Source organism: Rhinolophus sinicus, chromosome 17 (assembly GCF_057876585.1).
Source record: "Rhinolophus sinicus isolate RSI-liver-muscle chromosome 17, RSI-T2T, whole genome shotgun sequence".
NCBI lineage: Eukaryota > Metazoa > Chordata > Mammalia > Chiroptera > Rhinolophidae > Rhinolophus > Rhinolophus sinicus.
In genome coordinates, this window is record NC_142517.1 from 129,061,971 (window position 1) to 129,082,020 (window position 20,050).

The 20,050-nt window shown below is 41.9% G+C and overlaps 1 protein-coding gene across 3 annotated transcripts in view; it reads right to left on the reverse strand.

Moving 5' to 3' along the window:
* The window catches only part of NCKAP5 (NCK associated protein 5), a 967,526-nt gene that overhangs the window by 935,283 nt on the left and 12,193 nt on the right, over window positions 1-20,050 (reverse strand). The window contains exon 1 of one of the 3 annotated variants that reach the window (XM_088794123.1): window positions 1,587-1,955. The exons of the other annotated variants lie outside the window; for them this stretch is intronic. The gene's annotated coding sequence lies outside the window, so the exon portion shown is untranslated. Of the gene's footprint in view, window positions 1-1,586; window positions 1,956-20,050 lie in introns of those variants that run through there. 3 annotated transcript variants of the gene reach the window in all.

Consider the following 20,050-nt stretch of genomic DNA (forward strand, 5'->3'; position numbering starts at 1 on the left):
AAGGAAAGATAATGACACCATTTACCCTCAGTTAGCCTGATGAACAACCCAAGAGGGCACAGCATTACATTCTCCAGGACCTGGTTAATCAAACATAGGTTCACGCTGTCCTCCGAGTCAGTGAGTCACCACCAGTGCCCAATTTTCTGGGGTATACCACCCCATTTTTCTCCCATACAAAGCTACATCTCTCTCCAAATGGACTTGTATGGCCATCACTGGCTCTTTTGCTATGCCTGAAATGGTTGTATTGGACATGTGTAGCCTTGTTTTTCTCTGGGCTCAGACACTGCCACAGGCAGGAAAGCTTTCTGCATTCACACATGTCTTCATTCACACAGCACCCATTTCATAAACACAACCCAACACCCATACAGTAGAACGCCTTATTCTCTTCCCCACACGGAGTACAGACCACTGTGCGTGTGTGAGGAGATGGATTCCCACCAGTAGGTCTCTCACACAGAGGGTATAGAGCTGAACCAGTTCTTTTTGAAATCTATTTTATTTAAGATTTCTTTCATTGACTCACGACAAAGTTAATGGGTAAAACTTTGCTGTTGCAAGTTTCTTTAAAATATCCCTTCTGGGCCTACCACCGTTTATCTTGGCAGCAGGTAGCTTGAAGAGTTTTGGAAAGTCTCAGCTTGGCATAGCCTCAGAGCTACTGGCACATTAAAGATTAATAAAGTGCATTTAACTGAGCTCAGGACACTGCAACGTGATCCTTCACCATGAAATGTGCAAGATTCTTTGTTTGCAATGAACAAAACTGAAGCCCAAAAGGGCCTACCGTGACAAGCTATAATAGGAAACAATCAGGAACTTTGTGTGTCTTCCGTTGATAAATTGATGGGTAGGAATCAATGCCTCTGCCCAGTCCTACTCTTACTAAGCTTTCTCAGGAATTTCAGATGGGCAACTGAGTAGGACGCACAGAGCTGGGTATTTATTGAGCTTGCAGAACCACAGAGATAGCGCCACTGCAGCTGCCCCCTTAAAATGTAAGAAAAGAGTGAGTCAGAACAAACTCCCCGGTTAGCAGCTTCTCCAGTGAAAGTCAAGAGAAAGCAAGGCATTTTCAATCCTTTGGGGTTTGCTTTAGTAAAACAGAATGTTTGTGTTTGATTGAATATTAACTCAGGAGGAAGAAACACTTTTTGCATGCGTAGGTATGGGGCTGGCAGCAGAATGAAGCAGACCACATTTAAAATGAAAATAAAAATTAAACAAGCATGTACATCATAACTATTGGTTCAAAGGATGGATCTATTTGCTCTCAATCTCAGGACACCTGGACATAGGCAGCAAACACCGGAACAGATCAGCAGAGGCAAACATTTAAAAATCTATCATTCTGAATTCTGGAAAAGCACTGGCAGACTCCACGTGCTGGGTAATGCCCGTGTCTATTTACACAGTGCAATCCCCTCACGTCCTCCAGAAAAATCACAGGCAAACCCTGCGCTCTGCACGTCAGAGCTCTGGAGCAGAGCACTTAGCACGTTGGACACTCTTTCCTCCACACCAACATCAACATCCAAGGAAAAAAAAAAAAGGAAGAGAAAAGAAAATTCTGTCCTTACCGAAAAGGTATAGCAGACAGGGACGGTGAGTGTTTCACGTTAGCCCACTCAGTGCTTTTTCTCTTTCATTCGGTCAATGTTCTAAAGCTATTGAGGAGAATTCCTGGGTTTTCAGATCTTCCTTCAAGAGTTTTAATCACTGGCTTCCCCAGCCCGGGTTTAACAAACACCGCTGTGTTCTGTCAATATTTGTATGCAGCACCACATTGGGCAACCAGCCAACACAGAGTTTCAAGAGGCAAGGGGAGAGAACTGACACCCTAACAAACACGCTTCCCTCTTTTGTGTCTTTTAAGGTGGTGCTCAAAGTGTCATCTTTGATTCTGACAGCAGCTAAAGATAGCCTCTTTTTGTGACTTTCTCCACTGCCCTCCCCACCCCACACCCCCAAGGCCTGGCTGGGCTGCCCCGAGCTGGGTTCCACAAAGTTTGTTTTTTGTCTCCCTGCCCTGAAGTTCTCCGCACAATCGCCCGGCTTGCCTCTCCACCAGCTGCACTTTAAATGTATTTTAATTGGCTGGAATGTCGAAAGAATCCATTTGGCAGTCGTTTACATGTGAAGCACGCCCAGGGCAGCTGAAAGAGGCCCCAGAAGCAGCCGATTACTTCATCAAAAGCTGCAGTTTGAATACCATTGACTCCTACATAACTACAGTGAACTCAATTCTATAGGCAAGCAGGAGTAATTAATAATTTGCTGAGAAAATTCTTCATTCATCTAAAAGCCAAAAACACAAAGAAAAAAAAAAAAAATCCCTACAGATACAACAGTTCTTATGTAAGGCATGATTTATAGCCCCCAGTTCTGCTCTTTACAAACATTGACTTTGTATAGCATTACAGGAGGGGGTATAATGCATAATTCGGTTTGCCTGAGAAGTTAATTTAAGTAATTTTCCTTTAGAATGATCCCCTGAGATACATCGTTCTATTACCTCTTTATGCATTAGCCATATGCTACAATAAATATTGTCAATACTTGTGGCATTTCCTCATTCCCTTTATTTTTCTTGGTTGCTTGCAATAATTAGTTTCTGGCCTCCACTATGCCTCCTATGAAAAGGCACAGCAGACAGGAACATAGCAGACATAGTCACAGATAAATGCACCCTGAGTCAAAGTGGATAATCATCACCACACAAAATCTGCAAGCCAAACTGCAATTTAAAACATGCTAAAACAAATGTTAGTTTAAACAGATTTGAGCATCCAGGGGGTGGGGGTAGGGACTGTATAACATATAGGCATACATGTCTCAAAAATAGAGTAATGACAAGATATATGAGATATACAGAATAACGGTTAGCTTTAAAGTGGTTCTTTACAAATATTTTGCTGAGAAGCCTTTTCAATAGCATATGTAAATTGGGCTTACAAATTTAGAATCCCTAAAAAGTATATTTTGAAGCAGTATCTCAAGTAATCCTGATTTTCTCTCCTCATTAAGACCTCCTGGTTTAGAGTCAGAATATCCATGAGAATCTTGACAATCTTGAAGATGCCTCTCAATGGAATATGTGAGCCAGAGAACACTGTCAAATTTGTTCTGATGCCTTTTCCTCACCTCAATAAAATTGCCTATAGTTCATAACAAGACAATACAAGAGAAAGAACGGTGTATGCAAGTCACTTGGGTAGATGTGTTGAATAACTCAGAAACTAAAACCAGCACCTTTTCAGGAAGGCAGATGAGAATATTGGGAGATGGGATGAGGGCCTGTTTCATGAACACACAACCTGCGTAGTCACACAGAAGCTCCTGCTCAGAAGGGACCTAGCGCCATTTTGAAATTTGCTACTTTTGAACCAGAGGCCCTGGATTTTCATCTTGCATTGGGCCTGGCAAATTAGAAAGCTGATCCTGAGAGAGATAGTATAAATCTCTCTGATTCAATACATGGTTAAAATTGAAAACTGCTGGGAAGATCATACTGAGGGATGGATCACACCCTATGTCGTGCGGGAGACCCTGCTCGCTGCACCATTTGTTGTGCGCAGAGGCCTTCTTGCCGCGACATCTTTCAGGCGGGGTGGCCTGCGGGGTCTCTGCTCCCGCTCCCCACACAAGAACGCAGGATATGGTGAGGCCGAAAAGGAACACTCACGGAGCCATAGGTAGGGGAGTCATACCACTATGGTCTCACTGGAGGCTGGGCCCACCGGACACCGACCTGCCGTCCGCTTTTCCGCCAACCGACCGACCGACGACTTTTCTCCACTCTCTCCTCTGTTCCTCTCTCTCGGTTCTCCTCTTCCGCTCTCCTCGGCCCTCCTCTTCCGCTCTCTTCGGCTCTGCTCGGCTCCTCGGCAGTCCTCCGTAGTCGCAGCAGTTATACCAGCGGCCAATTGGCTAACCGGCCACAGCCGACGGCCAATCAGCCACAGCCGACAGCCATTCACCACCCGAGCCAGTACCCCTTCACGTGAGGCCGAGAGCCTGTAAACTACTCTCTGGGGCTCTGTCCCCACACCCTACTTTTGTCTTGCCCTACATTCTACCTTAGATTTTGGAGCCACTGCATGGATTAGGAGGATGATTGTCATGCCGGTTCTCCAATCCAGCTCCCAGGGCAAGAATGCAGGATAGGGTGGGGCCAAAAAGGAACACCAACAGAGCCATGTGTAGGGGGTTTCATACCACTATGTTCTCACTGGCAGCTGGGTTGGAGACACAGGAAGCAGGCTCCACACGATGCGAAATCCACCGTCTGCTTCTCTGCTAACCAACCCCACTTGCTAGCTGCAATCCGTGCTTGCTAGCTTAGCCATGGCAGTTATATTAGTGGCTAATGGCTAACTGGTTCCAGCTGATGGCCAACTAGTCACAGCTGATGGACATCTACTACCTGAGCCAGCACCTTCCCATGTGAGGTCAAGAGCCTGGAAACTGCACTCTGGGACTGTGTCTCCACAATGATTTAGGAAGAAGACTCTCCAGCAAACACAGAGTGTGAGAGTCATCTGGGGCAGTTCTGGCTGTTCTGCCGTGAGCCAATGGTTCACTGTTTATTGTGTGACCACACTTCATCTTAATGGTTCAGAAAGATTTTTTGTTTCTTATATAGTCAGTCCCCCACTGTGTCATTCTGTAGACAGAAACCTCCATATATAACCATCATCTATTTTAAAATCATCCTAGAGCATTAATTCATGGTTTGACAAAATTAAATTAAATGCCAAAGCTTCAAAGGCACTGCTGACCCACTGTGAGATCCAGAATTTCAGGAGTTACTAGAGTGCTATGAAATGAGTATCTATGAGTCACCTTATGTTCCTCAAGTGTTCTCCAAGACCAGCCCTTACACCTGGGTTTTGGCCCGCTCCAACTTTTGTTGAAACCACGCAAATGAGAATTTTTCATCTAAAAAAGAAGTTGGTTTCATATGTCAAATACGTAATGTTGCTGATATCTTGTATCTGTTAGCTGGACTGCTAACATGCTCTGACACTGGTACTTACCAAATAAAACAGATTAGCATTCTAGAAAATGAATGGAATTTAGAGATCACCTGGTCCAAACCATTTTTGTAAAAAATAATAATAAAGGATAACTGAGGCAAGAAATGATTAATTACTTTCTCATAAAGTCAATAAAAAACATGTCCAGTTCGCACATTTCCTTTTGCTTCACTTGTTCCTACATTAAACCACCCAAGTGGTTCCCCATTCTGACTTGCCCACTGACTCCTAGATATTTTCCTGGCTCTAGTGCGCTTTTATATCTCCAGATTTTTTTCAAGTGGCCAAGTCCTAACTCCTTGCCTTACTCTTATGAGCCACTTTCATGCACAGCACCAAGCATGCTGCATACATAAGGAAATCTGATCTTACACAAGACACATGGCATAGTCATTAGGACCACCTAGGAATTCTTAGATCTCATGACATAAATTCCTCTCTGCCACTTAAAAAGTTGCATCATGTATCCTGGTACTGTTATTACAGAAAAGAAGCAGGTTTGAGAAGCTCCTAGTATACCTCCACGGAATACACAAGTCATCCTGTTTTAACTCCCGGCCAGAGCTCATCAGCTCCTGGTGTCCTTCTTTAACCACATGCTGAGGTACAGAGTTCAACAGGATTGAGATTCCTTAGACTCTAGACCAGGGGTGGCAAAACTGCGGCCCGCGGGCCAACTGCGGTCCGCAATCCATTGTTAATTGGCCCACAGCAAATTCCAAAAATATATTTAGTTTACTTACATAACCCAGGTGAGGCAATACGTACTTCACCTCGAGTGAGTGGCCCGGCTGTTTGTGTATTTTACCGCATATGGCCCTTGGTAAAAAACGTTGACAAAAGTTTTGACACCCCTGCTCTAGACGATCAATGTGGGGCCTTGTGGGGGCATGTGGTGGGTCATGAACACGAAGCAAGAAACTGTTCTGGGAATGCAGAACAACCTATTAGGATGATCTGGTAGGTTCTGGAAGTCATAGAAAAGCAAGGGTCAGAGCCAGGAAGGGAGAGTGAGAGCCTCTGTGTAGGAATGCGAAGGTCTTGGTGCTACAGAGAAACATCCCAAATTTCCAGTGTGCCACCTTTCAGGAATTGACCCTGACTGGGCCTCAACTTCCTCATGAGTCCATGGGTAAGGGAGCACGGACACAGCTATGTTAACTATACCCACCACCTAAGATTAACATTAGAATGTGCACACGCATCCCACTCCTCAATCACAGAAGCAGTGAAGCCATCAAAGCTAGGAAGGTACTCAGGGCCTACGTGACTAACCTAGGTCAGCAAGGTAGTAGGTCCGAATCCAAGGAGATAGATGGAGCAACAAGGTCCGGATTCCCAGCAAACCGGAAGACTCAACACAAGGTAGCTGGCCAAATCATCGAGAAAACAGTCAAAGCCCAGTCCCTTGGTTCTTCAGGAAATAAAGGGGAAAATTAAGGCAAACAGCAAGTGGATTAAGATACTGGTGTTTAAAGGATGCTGACAAAGGAATTCCACATGTGAAACAGGAACCTTGTCTGAAACATGGCCAGCCTGTGGCAGGGATGTTATTTACTAGGAAGTGAAAACCCAGGAGAAAAGGCCAAAACTTTTGGGTTTGTTCAATTCAACCAGACCATCACTGATGGAGCCCAGGCTGAATGCAAGGTTCTCCGCAGGATCCCAGGCTGGGTGAGACACAGCCCCGGCATGGGAGGTGCTAGGGCCGCCATAACAAAGTACAAAGACGAAGTGACTTAAACAATAGAAATTTATTTTCTCACAATTCTGGAGACTAAATGTCCAAGATGAAGGTGTTGGCAGGGTTGATTTCTTCTGAGGCCTCTCTGTTTGGTTTGCAGATAACTGTCTTCTCCCTGTGTCTTCTGCGTGTATTTGGGTCCTAATCTTCTTTAATGACACAAGTCATAGACTAGGGTTCGCCCTAATGACCTTGTTTTAACATAATTATCTCTTTAAAGACTCTATAGAGGGGCTGGTAGATGAGCATAAAGGGGATCAAATATATGGTGATGGAAGGAGAACTGACTCTGGGTGGTGAACACACAATGGGATTAATAGATGATGGAGTACAGAATTGTACACCTGAAATCTATGTAAGTTTACTGACAATTGTCACCCCAATAAACTTTAATTTAAAAAAAAGACTATAAATACAGTCACATTCTGAAGTACAAGGGGTTAGGACTTCAATATATGAATTGGGAGGTGGGGTACATTTCAGCCCATAACAGGAGATTTTCAGATCATCTCAGGACTAGCCATTCTTTGTCCGTCCGACTGTGCGACCAACTCTAAGTGCCAAAGGCCGTTTCTCATTTACTCCAAAACTACCCGACTATTACTCTTTCGTGGACAGGAAAATTCAGGCTTAGAGAGATCATAGAATTTGTTAGAGGACACAGAGCAGAGCCAATGTGATTCTAGAGCCCAGGCTCTAAACCCAGCACCTAGCTGTCTTTCCAGAACAATGAGATGCCAGGCTTGTTGATACATTTGATTAACATGATTCCTAAAATACCGGGTGCCCAGAATCGGCATCTCATGCTCCATGAGCTCCTGAAATTTAGCTGTCAGATGTCCAATTTATCAAGCATTATTGAGCATCTACTGTGTAGGCCAAACATCTCTGCTTGCTGGCAATGACGCCCAAGAGATGACAAGACTAGGCTCAAGGGTGAAGTGAATTGGCCTTTAGTTTTAGAGAAAGCTGAGACCTGGGCTTAATGACCTGATCTCTGCTGGGGACTATCCCATTGCTAGAAAGAAAGGTTGAAGGGTGACGGGGAGCCTTAGGTCCATGTCAGCCTTCAGGAGCCATATCTCAGGCTCTGAAAGTGACAATTACCCTAGAAGCTATAACTAAGAATTACACAAGAAGCCCCAGGCAAACTGAAGATCACATGTGAGGAAGGAAGAGAAAGGAGGGAATAAAGAAGGGAGGGGAAAAGAAGGAAGGGAAGGAAAAACACAAAGTAGAAAACATTGGACTAGCACCTGCTATGTGGCAGGTATTATACTGGACATGACTTTTATTGCCTCTATTAATCCTCACAAAATGCCATGAAGACAATGGTATTTATCTTCATTTTACAGATTCATAAACTGAGGCTCAGGTGTGTTGAAACCTTTGCTCACATTGTCACAGCCAGAAATTGGCTGAACCAAGATTTAAACCTTGCTTTGTTTTCCTTTATGTTTTCCTTAAACCACCCTGCCTGTCAACCCTAAGCTGTGCACCAAGAAGCAAGCAGGAGCTCATGCTAACAGTCGATAGGACTGTGCCGGATGACGCCGTACCACTAATGGGGCCTCCTTATCCCCGCAAGTCTGGTGCCTACGGAGGTCAAAGCTCCTGACATGAAATCACAACACTGATCTCGGAGGAGACTGGCTGCTGGAGAGGCAGTGCCGTCCATTGTGACCTGAAGTGAGAAAGGTTGGAAAGGCTGCCTGCTAATGGATAGGGCCAGCACAGGGCCAGTTCTCGGATAACAAAATAAATGAGGTTTATTAATGGGGTTCCCTTACTTGATGCAAATGATTGTACCCCATGCATTTATTCCTTTGTTGAATGGAAGTTTGCTTTGGTAAAATCTGTCAGTGCCAACCACAAGGGAAAATAATTCTTGCTGGCCATTCAGAAATCAGATTTCAAATTCAGAGCTGGATGAGTCAATCTTTTAGTGAAACCAGTGGGCTGTTGAGCACCGGGGAATTCAGATGTTTATCCAGTGAATAGATAACAATTTATAGCTAGGAGAGAGAGGCAGAGAGACAGAGAACGCAGAGAGACACACCCGGCATTGTATTTGTATTTCCTGACTGTACTTTAACCACTAATATTTGAAGAACCATCAGAAGATTAAGGGTGAATCAACAATTCATCAATATTTTGGTAAGCCACAGACAGTGGACCATATATGACGTTGGGTGCTGCAAACAAACACATAATTCCAACTTCCATTTTATCTTGACCACTGAAGAAGTCATAAAAATAGTTAGCGATAAATAAAATAATTGCTATGGGGTTTAGAAATGCATTTTTGGTAAGTGGTCCTTCCTAATTTTAGTCATATGTAGAGTCATAATGTGAACTTATATCTTCTAGGGTTTCCATTTACTGACTACCTGGGAAGGCAATTCAGTGGCATGTTTGAGAACCAATCCATATGAGTGCTTTCTATGGAGCAGGCCTGGTTCCAAGGGCCGCGGACCGTATAGTTCTACGGAGGAAGATGACATTATTACTCTTATTTTACATATGAAAGAACTAAGATACTGTTACTGGTCTTCACTCACAGTGATAAAAGTGGGAGAGCTGTGATTCAAACCAGGAAGTCTAACTGCTAACCACTGCCTGTCCTGCCTCTCGTGGCAGCACACTTCCTGGGCGTTAGGAATTGAGCAGTTGTGCACAGGGCCCCAGCTTTAAACGGCTTCACTTTATCGCCCTACCCGTTCTACTACTTTCTTCAATAGTCAGGGGTGTCTTCTCCTCATCTGCTACACAGGTTCATACAGATGCCCAGAGTTATAGAGATACCTTAAATTTGTTATTGTTTTGCCCAAGATGTTTTGCTAGTATGTGCTGTGCAAATTGACCTTTTTTTGTCAAGGCTCAGTGCCCTCAAACTGGAAACAAAAAAAGAACAAGACAAACAAATGAAGAAACAAAAACTCATAGGCATAGACAATAGTTTAGGGGTTACCAGAGGGTAAGGGAGGAGGGGGGTTCTAGAAGCGGGTAAATGGCGTCAAATATATGGTAATGGAAGGAGCACTGACTCTGGGTGGTGATCACAAAATGAGATATAGATGATGTATTACAGAATTGTACACCTGAAATCTATGTAACTTTACTAACAATTGTCACCTCGATAAACACTGAAAAAAAAACAAAAAAACAAAAAAACAAACCTGGTGTTTGTTGTCTTGGAACTAGAGATTTTTCTCATGGGCATTTCTTGCCCACAGAACTTGCCAGGGCTATTCACTATAATGTTAACCCTCCCCAGAGACCAGGGCTTAGGTGCAGGAAAAGGACAGGCCTAGAGGTAGCCATGCAGGAAAGGACGGGGAGAGAAGTGAGAGACTGGACCTGAGCTTTTCTCAAAGCTGTTTTCAGGTTGATCAGATGCCCAACACATTTCTACATTACATACTACTTTCTAAAAAACAAACATCTTCAATTCAGATAGAGGCAACAGGTTCCAGTAGGAAAATGACAGTCCTCAAAGTCAGACATACCTAAGATCAGTCCCTGATCTGCCATTTACTGGCTGTGTGACCTTGCAGAGGTGACTTAACCTCTCTGAGCCTTAGACCCTTCATCTCAAAGGAGGGATGATAATATGACTTGGTAAGCTGTACACAGATCATTCCATGAGTAAATGTCTGGTTTATTAGTGGTCCTTAATTCATGTTAATTATTATTTCTCTCATTGTCATCCCTGGATAAAAGCTACTAATGTGAAGACAACTGGGGCACTCTTAATTCACAAACCTCTTCTCAAGTACTCTGGATTTAAAGACATTATAACCAGGCACGGAGGCTCCTAGTGACATTATCTTTAGTTGCATAAGCAAAACCAAGTGCTAAGAAAAGCCCTATGTAATGGCAAATAAAACATCGAATTGTTCTGTAGAACTTCCAAACAGAATGTTACTGAATTCCAAGTACATCTGGAAGAAACCAGAAAACACAGGGGCTCACAAGCCGATTTACTAACCAGACTTACCCAGTGTGATAAAGCTTTTAGCTGAATTAATGATAAGGGGACATATAATTATTTTATAACTTTAAGAATCATTTCAAAGAGAAATATGACCCTATTTTTAAAAAACAGGAAAAACAATAATACTTTTATAAGTATGGTTGCACTTGAAAAAGTTATATTTGAAGGACATTTTTCTTATCCTCTCCGTTGACCATTTTTAAATGTCTTCCCTACATTCTACTTTTGTCCCTTTTCATTAAATTATAGGAAAGTCATTTAGGAAAAGCAGACTGGAGAATACCATGACAGAAAATAAAATTAAAATTAAATGCAAGCCCAGTAAAGCTAGAGCTAATTGTTGACTCTACAAATGCAGTAAGTTTAGAAAATAGCAGTTTCATATCCAGCAAAGATGTCTGAAAGACATCAATCATGTAATTATTTATTACTTACTTATGGGTTTTAATTCAAAAAAATGGCTTGAACCATATGTGAGAAGAAGGTAAAACTTATAAGAGCAATCAAGTACAGAAATCAAGCAAGATGTGTGCAAAATGATGCTATATGGGAATAAAAAACTCTCAAAGAAGAAATCAATAAGTGACCAAAAAAGAAGCCATCTACTTTGAAGCCTAAGGTCAAAATAGTCAGATAGTAATTAGCGGATTTTCTTCACCTTTAGAAGATCACTGACCCAAATGAACATATTCATATGTAAGAAACTTTTTACTTTATAGTGATAGAACACCTCGGTAATGAACAATGGGGAGATAAAAAAGGGGCAGGGGGGCTTTTGTTCCAAACACTGTTCCCGGTTCAGTTAGCCTGATTTAAAATCATATCCATTTAGGAAAAAGCAAGATTAAAATGTTAAAGTAGCTGTGCTCTGAAGTGCCAGATGAAGCAGTGAAGTTTATTTTAGACCCACAACCACAGTCTCAATTCCACACCTCACTTCGGGGTTACATAATCAGTCCTCAGGCTACCCTTCGTTTCCTTGCTTTCATTTCTCATCCCAACCTGTCCTACTACTCACTTGTCCTCCAATCTGTTCTACATATTCTTATGTAATATTTTCATGTTTTTCTACACACACACACACACACACACACACACACACACACGCACGCCCCCCACCTCCACCCCTTCCCTTCTACCTGTGCCCCAGGTGTGTAATTCTCTCTTCTTGCTTGAATCTTCCAAGGCTTAAGACAACTCCTATCTCCTCAGAGACTCTCCATTCCTGATCACCTCCGCCCACAGTAAAATAGGGATTGCTTCCTCTTTGCCTATGTTAAGTGGCAAACAGTAGTAAAATATGCCTCCTGCTGGGATTTTCTCACGAATACACTTCATCTGTCCATTTACAATTGGTTGTAAGCTCTTTGAGATTATTGCCATGTATCTCTTTAAATCCCTGACTTCTGTACCTTGTGCAGGGAAAGTGATCAACAGAACTCTGCTGACTAGAGGTTGCGGATCTTTCTGATACGAGCAGTCAGTTTTAAAACTCCTCTGACAAAAAAAAAAGTAGAAAGTTTGCTTAAGATCATTTGCCTCAGTCAGTCGGATGAGACTATGCCAAGAATGCAACCATGAAAGATGCAAACAGGATGTGCAAAGGCCCATGAGAGGGTTGGTTCCTACATGGCATAGAGCGGTGGCCTGAAGTCAGTGTGCTGGGTCCCACTGCTTGCTAACTGTGTGATATGGGCAAGTTTCTTAACCTTTCTGTGCCTTGGTTTCCCCATTTGCAAAATGGAGACTGTAACAGTCATGACAGCCAGCAATTGTCAAGTGCTCCTTTCACCTTTTGCAAGTAACAATTCATTTAATTCTCATAACAACAGTATGAAGTAGGTTCTACTATGATCATTTATATTTTATAGATTAGTAAACTAAGGCTCAGAGAGGATAAATTTCTTGCCCAGTCACAGAAACAGAACGTGCCAGAGCCAAAATTTTAATCAGGTGCTATACTTGCAGAGTCCGCATTCTTAACCACTATGCTGAACTGCCTTTCTTTTATTATAATAAGTAACATACACTACCAGTATGAATTTAACAAGGACATATAATATACGTAAGTCATTGGGGACCAGAAAGGGAAGATACAATGAGGCTTTTATTAACATGACTACTTTATATATCTAAATATCTCTATGTAGAATATGTTGCCTTCTTTGTCAAAGCACGAAGTAGAGCTGCTGCAAAGATAAAATGAGATGGTCATATTAAGTAGTCAGTACAGTTCCTGACAACTAGTGTGAGCTCATGAGTTTGGAGCCGTTATTGTCATTATTATGATGATGGTCGTGGTCACTGTCGAGGGATTCGGATGCCATTAAATCACGGGCTGGCTCTTCTTCACCCTGTCACTGCTCTGCCCTACTCTGCCCAAATCTGCAGTGGAAATGAAGGATAGAATGGAAGAGTTGAATCTTATCCCTTAAGAAAGGGAGGGAAGGAGCATAGAGGTACCTCCCGTGCTTAATGCCCACCTCAGCTTTACTTTAGAAGCTATGGGATCTAAATATATTCTCCACACTGCAGCCAACTGTATGGTTTTTTCTCTTAAATGTCTTAAACATTCCCAGTTCCAAATCTTTGTTCAGTCTATGCCCTCCATCACAAATGCTTTCTGTCCAAAATCCACTGGTGTCTGTCAATTCTTCTAAGTACCTGCAAATTTTACCACATCCACAAAACTTTCCTTCCTCCTGTCAAGAGAATCAATGCATTCATTCATTTACTCATTTTGCAAACATTTATCACTATCTGTTCTTCTGGGGGCAGGCATTTGAGAGGTAAGGGAGATGCTAAAACCCAGAGAGCCTCAGCTTTGTCTTCAAGGGAACAAGAATATCAAAGATTAAATGCCATGATAGTGCTATGAACATAAGTTGAGCAATATCGCTCCCTTCCATCCTTTGAAATTTATATTCCCTTCTTTGCATTCTTTTTGGGACTCAGCATATTCTGTCTGCTGTTGCAGTTACACCCTGATTAGTATATAAGCTGACAGAGGTCAAGGAACATGCCTTTTGCTCCATAGATCACCAGGGCAACGTCAAGCCCACATACTCCCTAAACGTCTAAGACATACTTTTTGCACTGAACCCTGAATCCTGCCATGCTGTGGATAATAACAATACCCCATTTATAAGAAGAATCCTGAGGAGTTAGTCATTAGGAAAAAACAAAGTGATGTTTCTTCATTGTCTTCCAGGGTTCTTTAACAGGCAACACCCGATCAACCCTCAACCACACTCAGACATAGAGTAAGAAGCAGGGAGATTTAGAGCTTCAGCTGCTCGAGAGCCATTGCTGTGGCAACTTCCAATCCAGAAATGACATATGTTTCTTTATTACTGGGCCTTACAGCCCTGAGCAATTGTATCTGCCAAAGGGAGCATATTCACTTCAGAATTCTGGATGTAAATATTCAGTCCCTCATGCTCTGCATGTCATTGCTAATGGTACATAAAGAATGATTCGAGAGAAGTATAAATAATCATTTGGCTCTACAATGAAAATAGCAATTCTGACTATAACCAGCCAAAAATGAAATAGTGCAAACTTCAAATTCAAATCAGGAGGTTAGCATCTGTATTCACCTCAGAAAGGAATTCTTACTGTTAGAGTATAGAATGATTTAAAAAAAAAGAAAAGAAAAGAAAAGCACTAGCTCATTTCTGCAACCCTACTTCAACTACAATAGGCAGATCCCAAATTACAAGTGGGCTGGATTTTTAAAGGTCCTTTGTAAGCTGAATGTTCAGAACCCAATATCCAATGCGACTGTACAATGGGGGTCTGGTTTTCAGCATAAACCATCCATAAGGAACCTAAACATCTTTGAAAAGTGTTTCAGTGGGAAAGTGGGATTCCAGTTCTAATATTAAAAGACTTAGACAATCTTCAAGGGCTGATTTGGCTGCTCAATATGGAGATGCAGGTGTTCCCTTCCGTGGCAGATTACAACAATGGCCAAAAGGCTCCCCCACACACATACGTCTATACACATGCCTCGTTGCAATGAGATGTACCGTGTTTCCCCGAAAATAAGACCTAGCCGGATGCTCTAATGCGTCTTTTGGAGCAAAAATTAATATAAGAGCCGGTAATATGTTATGTTATGCTAATGTTATGTTATGTTATGTTATGTTATGTTATGTTATTACATTATATTATATTAATTATATTAATTATATTATATTATATTATATTATATTATATTATATTATATTATATTATATTATATTATATTATATTATATTATATTATATTATAGACCTAGTCTTATATTATGTAAAAATAAGACTGGATCTTATATTAATTTTTGCTCCAAAAGATGCATTAGAGCTGATGGTCCGGCTAGGTCTTATTTTCGGGGAATTATGGTAGCAGCAACTCTTCAGGGGGAGTGATGGAGTCAATACTTCTGCTTGAATCTAGTGATGAAGTCCTATTTTCACCCTTTGAATTTGGGCTTACCCATTGTAACTTACTTTGGCCAACGGGACAGTAGCAAATCTGATACAAGCAGAGATTGAAAAGTGCTTGTGCATTGCCCTCTCCTGCTGCTCTTGGGAACCCTGCGTCGCTAAGTGTCACACAAATGAGATCAAGCCAACAACCAGACATGTAAGGGAGTCCACCCTAGACCACTTAGTCACAGCCAAGCCACTAGCTGACTGCTAAGATCAGCTGAGCATTGCAAGACCAGAAGAAATGAGCAGCCAGAACACAGAATGATGAGAAATAAGAACTGTTGGCCACTTAAAGACACAAGATTTTGGTTACATCTTACGCAGCGAAAGCTAATTGGTACATCTTCATCCGATGCTATTCACTCCATTTAAATATCTCCCCAAGTTCTACATATTAGGCAAGAAAACGACCTTCCCAGAATTTGGTTAAGGTAAACTCAGAACTCACAGTGCAGGAAGTACTTCCCTCTTTTGCACTCCTGGGTAACTACTGCCAGGGTAAACAAGGGAGCTGGGACTTGGCAATTTTCAGAAGAGACCATCTTTCACTCTGCCTTGAGCAACACTCGTGGTAACACATGGGAGACTTGAGGGTCCAGGATGGAGAATGGGAGCAGAAGGCAACATACAAGGAGGCTCTGACATTGCAGGAAATTCTAACGTAAAAGATTTGCATATTAGCGTCCAACTTTCCCAAGCCAAACCATTCAAACCCATCCTAGTATCCCCCAAACTCCCATGAGGTAGACTGAGGATCCCATCAAAAGGGGCCCAGAGTGGGCTCCATGCACTAGGACAGGGCTGGCATGGGTGTCAAATGAGCCGGCTGCTGTAACTGCTGCTGAACTTAATTCTAGTAGCTAAGTTCCTCACGTCTGACCATTTTGCTTTGACATCTGCTTTCCTGATTGTGCACATTTTCTAGTGCTAAACGGAGGGATTTGGCCTAAGATTGTCAAATCCCCAGCACAAATGCCACCCCTTCCAATCGCCACTAATGACTGCTATTTGGCCAAATCAGTTCCTGCTAGGCCCAGTCTCAAAAGCCCTCTTTTCACACTGCTCCAAGAATCCACTTACCAATCAGTCAGAATTGCCACATAAGCTGATCTCTGCTTGTCATCCCTGTGCTGACTGCATCCTGAGCTGTGCTGAACTCTTGTTTTGTCCACAGTCACCCTGAACACTGTATCTATCAATCTTATTTTCATGCACTTTCCCACACCACATACATTGTCACGATGGGTAATTTTTACCTCCTTTCTTGACTCTTTCATTGCCCCAACTTTTGTTTGTTTTTTTTTAATCTTCCTCATCCACTTTTAACATAAGTCACCTTATTTTATTCTAGAGATCTTTCAGGTTATATCTGTAACGGAACAAAATGACACATAAATAGATAAAGTATTTACGTAATTGTCTTTTTTGTTTTTACCTGAAAGTAAAGATTTAATTTGCCTGTGGTTAAGTTTATCCTGTGGTTTTCCCAGTCTTTCTTGTGTAACTTCCTGCATTCTGATTTTTTTCAGCCAACAAATGACTTAACCCTCCGAATTTCATGTCATCTGAAAATATGGTACACATATATTCCTTTCGTGTCTTCATCCAGGTTCATGATAAAAATTGTCAAAGGAGAGAGAAAGCTTTGGCACACGACTAGAGATCATCCAAACAACTTAACATCATTCATCAGCTATGAATCTACCCAACATTATAAGATCCAGCCCACATTCCTATGATTATATCACAAGAATCCATCAAATGCCTAAAGAAATGAAGAGAGGGAACATTCCATGCAGGGGGGAATAAAATGTAAAAAAGAGCAGAGAAACGTATAATCTACTTCTGATATGAATAATATTTTATTGTATTAAAAATTAGCAAGTCTGTGTAAAAAAGAAGAATTCTAACTTGTTAGAACAGCTCCACATTTGAAAGTGTTTTGAAAGTTCTATTTGTTGACCTGAATTAAGAAAATTAATTATTCTCTCATCTGTGTTTCTATAGAACTTGATTTGTATGTTCTGTTTGGAGTGGTAATCATTCGTGCAGTTCACCAAATGTTTCTCCTTCCATTCCTTCTGGATGCATGGTATGGTTTCACTTCCCTGATCTCTCTGAGGTTTGGTGTGACCATGTGACTTGCTTTGTCCAAAGAAATGCGAGTACAAGTATTACATCATTTTTAGTTGAAGCCTTTAAAAACTGATTGACCTCAGCCATGGTGCTTGGGAAGCTCATGTTGAGATGAAGCCTCCATCGGGTCCCTCCGTAACTACCATGAGCAGAGCTTCTCTGCAGAACCACATGGAACTTGTGTGTGAATGAGAAGGCAGTGGGTGTTAGCGCTACAACAGAGCCTATCCCATCCAAAGTGGTATAGTTTGCCTGTGGGTATGTGTATGAAAGTGTGTGTCTGTGTGACGATGAGAGGGATGAAGATGACTGGAGAATTGGGGATACAGCAATGAAAAAAATAGACAAAATGCCATGACCTTATAAAGCTTGACAGGAAGCTAATAACCCTCTGATTTTTTATTTCATGTGATTCAGAAATTTCTTTATCACTTGTGTTTATAGTGGGTTTTAGCTGAGAAAGCGAAACTTGGGTAACTTCCTCTTCCCCTCAGTCATACAGGGATGAGTAAAAGGCACTGGCTTACCCTCTGTGGTGACTGTCTATTCTGAAACATGCCCTTAGGGCAAGGGGACCTTCCATTCTTCTGGCAGCAACATCCAGGGCCCTTGCCATTGGCTCCACCCACTCTAACCAGCCCCCAGGAGAAGCTGACACTGCTCGTGTGTGGACCACACTTTAGGTAGGAAGGGAGGGTTTCCTAGGGTTTCAACTTGAAAGTCCTAACACCCTCTGCCTCCCAAGTTTCTCAGAACAGCTGGGGTAAGAGTAGGGTGGGAAGGAGGGTCAAGTCCAATGGTCAGTATTGTGGGTCCTCAGTTCAGATTTCCTATTTGGTGTTTGTTTTTACCAGTGCGTTGCAAGCATTTTGTTTCTTTTCCTTTAAACTGTACTCATCCCAGTAACTCATCTAAATTAGTATTTTTAAAAAGCTCACCTGTGATTCTAGGTGCCACCCACAGTGGAGAGCCACTCAGCGTAGATGCCTTTTCCAAGAGTAACAGCAAGTTCTTTCTCCAGGAGGTAATGTGCTGAGGCCTCTCCCCAGAGAGAACCAGCAGTCCCCTATTCGACAGAAGAATCGCCTGGCTTTTTTAACTGGGGTGGGAGTGGGGCAATTAGTCAGGAGTGACATTCACCTTCAACAGCATCTTACTCCTGTTGTTTCAGGGTGCGTTCAATTAAATTCTTAGAGTTCATTACTCTCCCACTGACAGGGATTGCCAGAGCTCCTTCTATACAATGTATCTGTATTAAATGAAATCTAAATATTTATTTTCTGTAAACTCACCCACTTTGCTGAACAGAATGTGGTCTGTGCTTATATTAAACTCTCAGATTCTGACTGTGATTAACAGTTTTTTCATCTCTTTCTCCTCATTGTCACATAATCTCCCATTTGTTCCCCACAGGTCTGGTCTGTGAGTTTGCTTTTCTGACATTTAAGCCCTGGGCTTTCAGAGCTTCAATCTTCCCTTTATTTACATCGCCAGGCCTTTAACTGGGTCATAAGAAGTCATGATCCATTTAACAAAGGGCACTGGCCACTGCTTAAGAGGACAAAAAGAAGACGATGAAAAAGTTTATTGGAAAATAAGAAAATGTGAGAATTTATCCTCAGAAATAAATAAATAGTCCCAATCTCTACAGAAGTGTCATAAAAACAGCAGACTGACACATAGTACTGGGTTATGAAGTCAATTTAGTCATTTGCGACCAGCATTTCAAAGGACATAGAAGAGAAAATAACAGCATTGGTCCGGCACAGAGAAAGGTATTGTTTTATGAAACTTTGTTTCATGTATCTGCCTGTTGGATGTGTGTGTTTTCATGTCTGAGTGTGGGCTGTGATATAAAACATATGGAAAATCATTCATCTAAAGGGTCTCAGGTGATGTCAGACATTCTGAAAAGTGTTGGAATCACATTTTACCCTGTCTTTCACCTTCCTGTTGACCACCTCCTCCCCCTCTGTCTCTAGCCTCCCAAAAAAGTTGGTATTAGTCCAAATAATAGAGTGAAACACATTAAGGCTAAATCTACACGAGCCTTTAGCTTTCCATCAATCCAGTCCTATAGTTGGTTCAAATAGACTTTTGTTTGTCTAGCTAGAGGGTGTACATAGTAAAGCTAACTAAAGACAAGTGAAACTACCTCACAGACCGCCAATGGAGAAATAGAATGCCCTGTATGGAAAATTCCACTTAAAGTTGTAGAAACAAATGTTTTGAAGGCAAAGCCGTGTTATATACAGCTTGGGGTAATTTCTTTTCAAAACACAGGGGTTTTTGGTCATCACCCAAAATTTTAACAATAATTAATCTAGCAGAGCAATACTGGGAATTCAACATCTCTTTTCAATCACTACTTTACTGGATTTTTTCTTGCTCTTACCCCTGGAGGGCTTGTCAAATGAAAGCAAAAAAAAAAGTTTGAAGGAAAAAAGCCAAAGTCAAAGTAAAATGATAAAGCTTGGGACTGAACAGAGAGAGAAAAATGCATACAAGAGCAACCCCCAAAGGGGTAGGAGAACAGAAATTCTGGGAGAAAGAGACCCCACAGGGGAAGAACAAAACATGTTCAGACCAGCTTCAAAGAATTCTTCATGGCTGAGCACAGTAGGAAAAGGTTAAAATAATGTGCTTCTTAGTA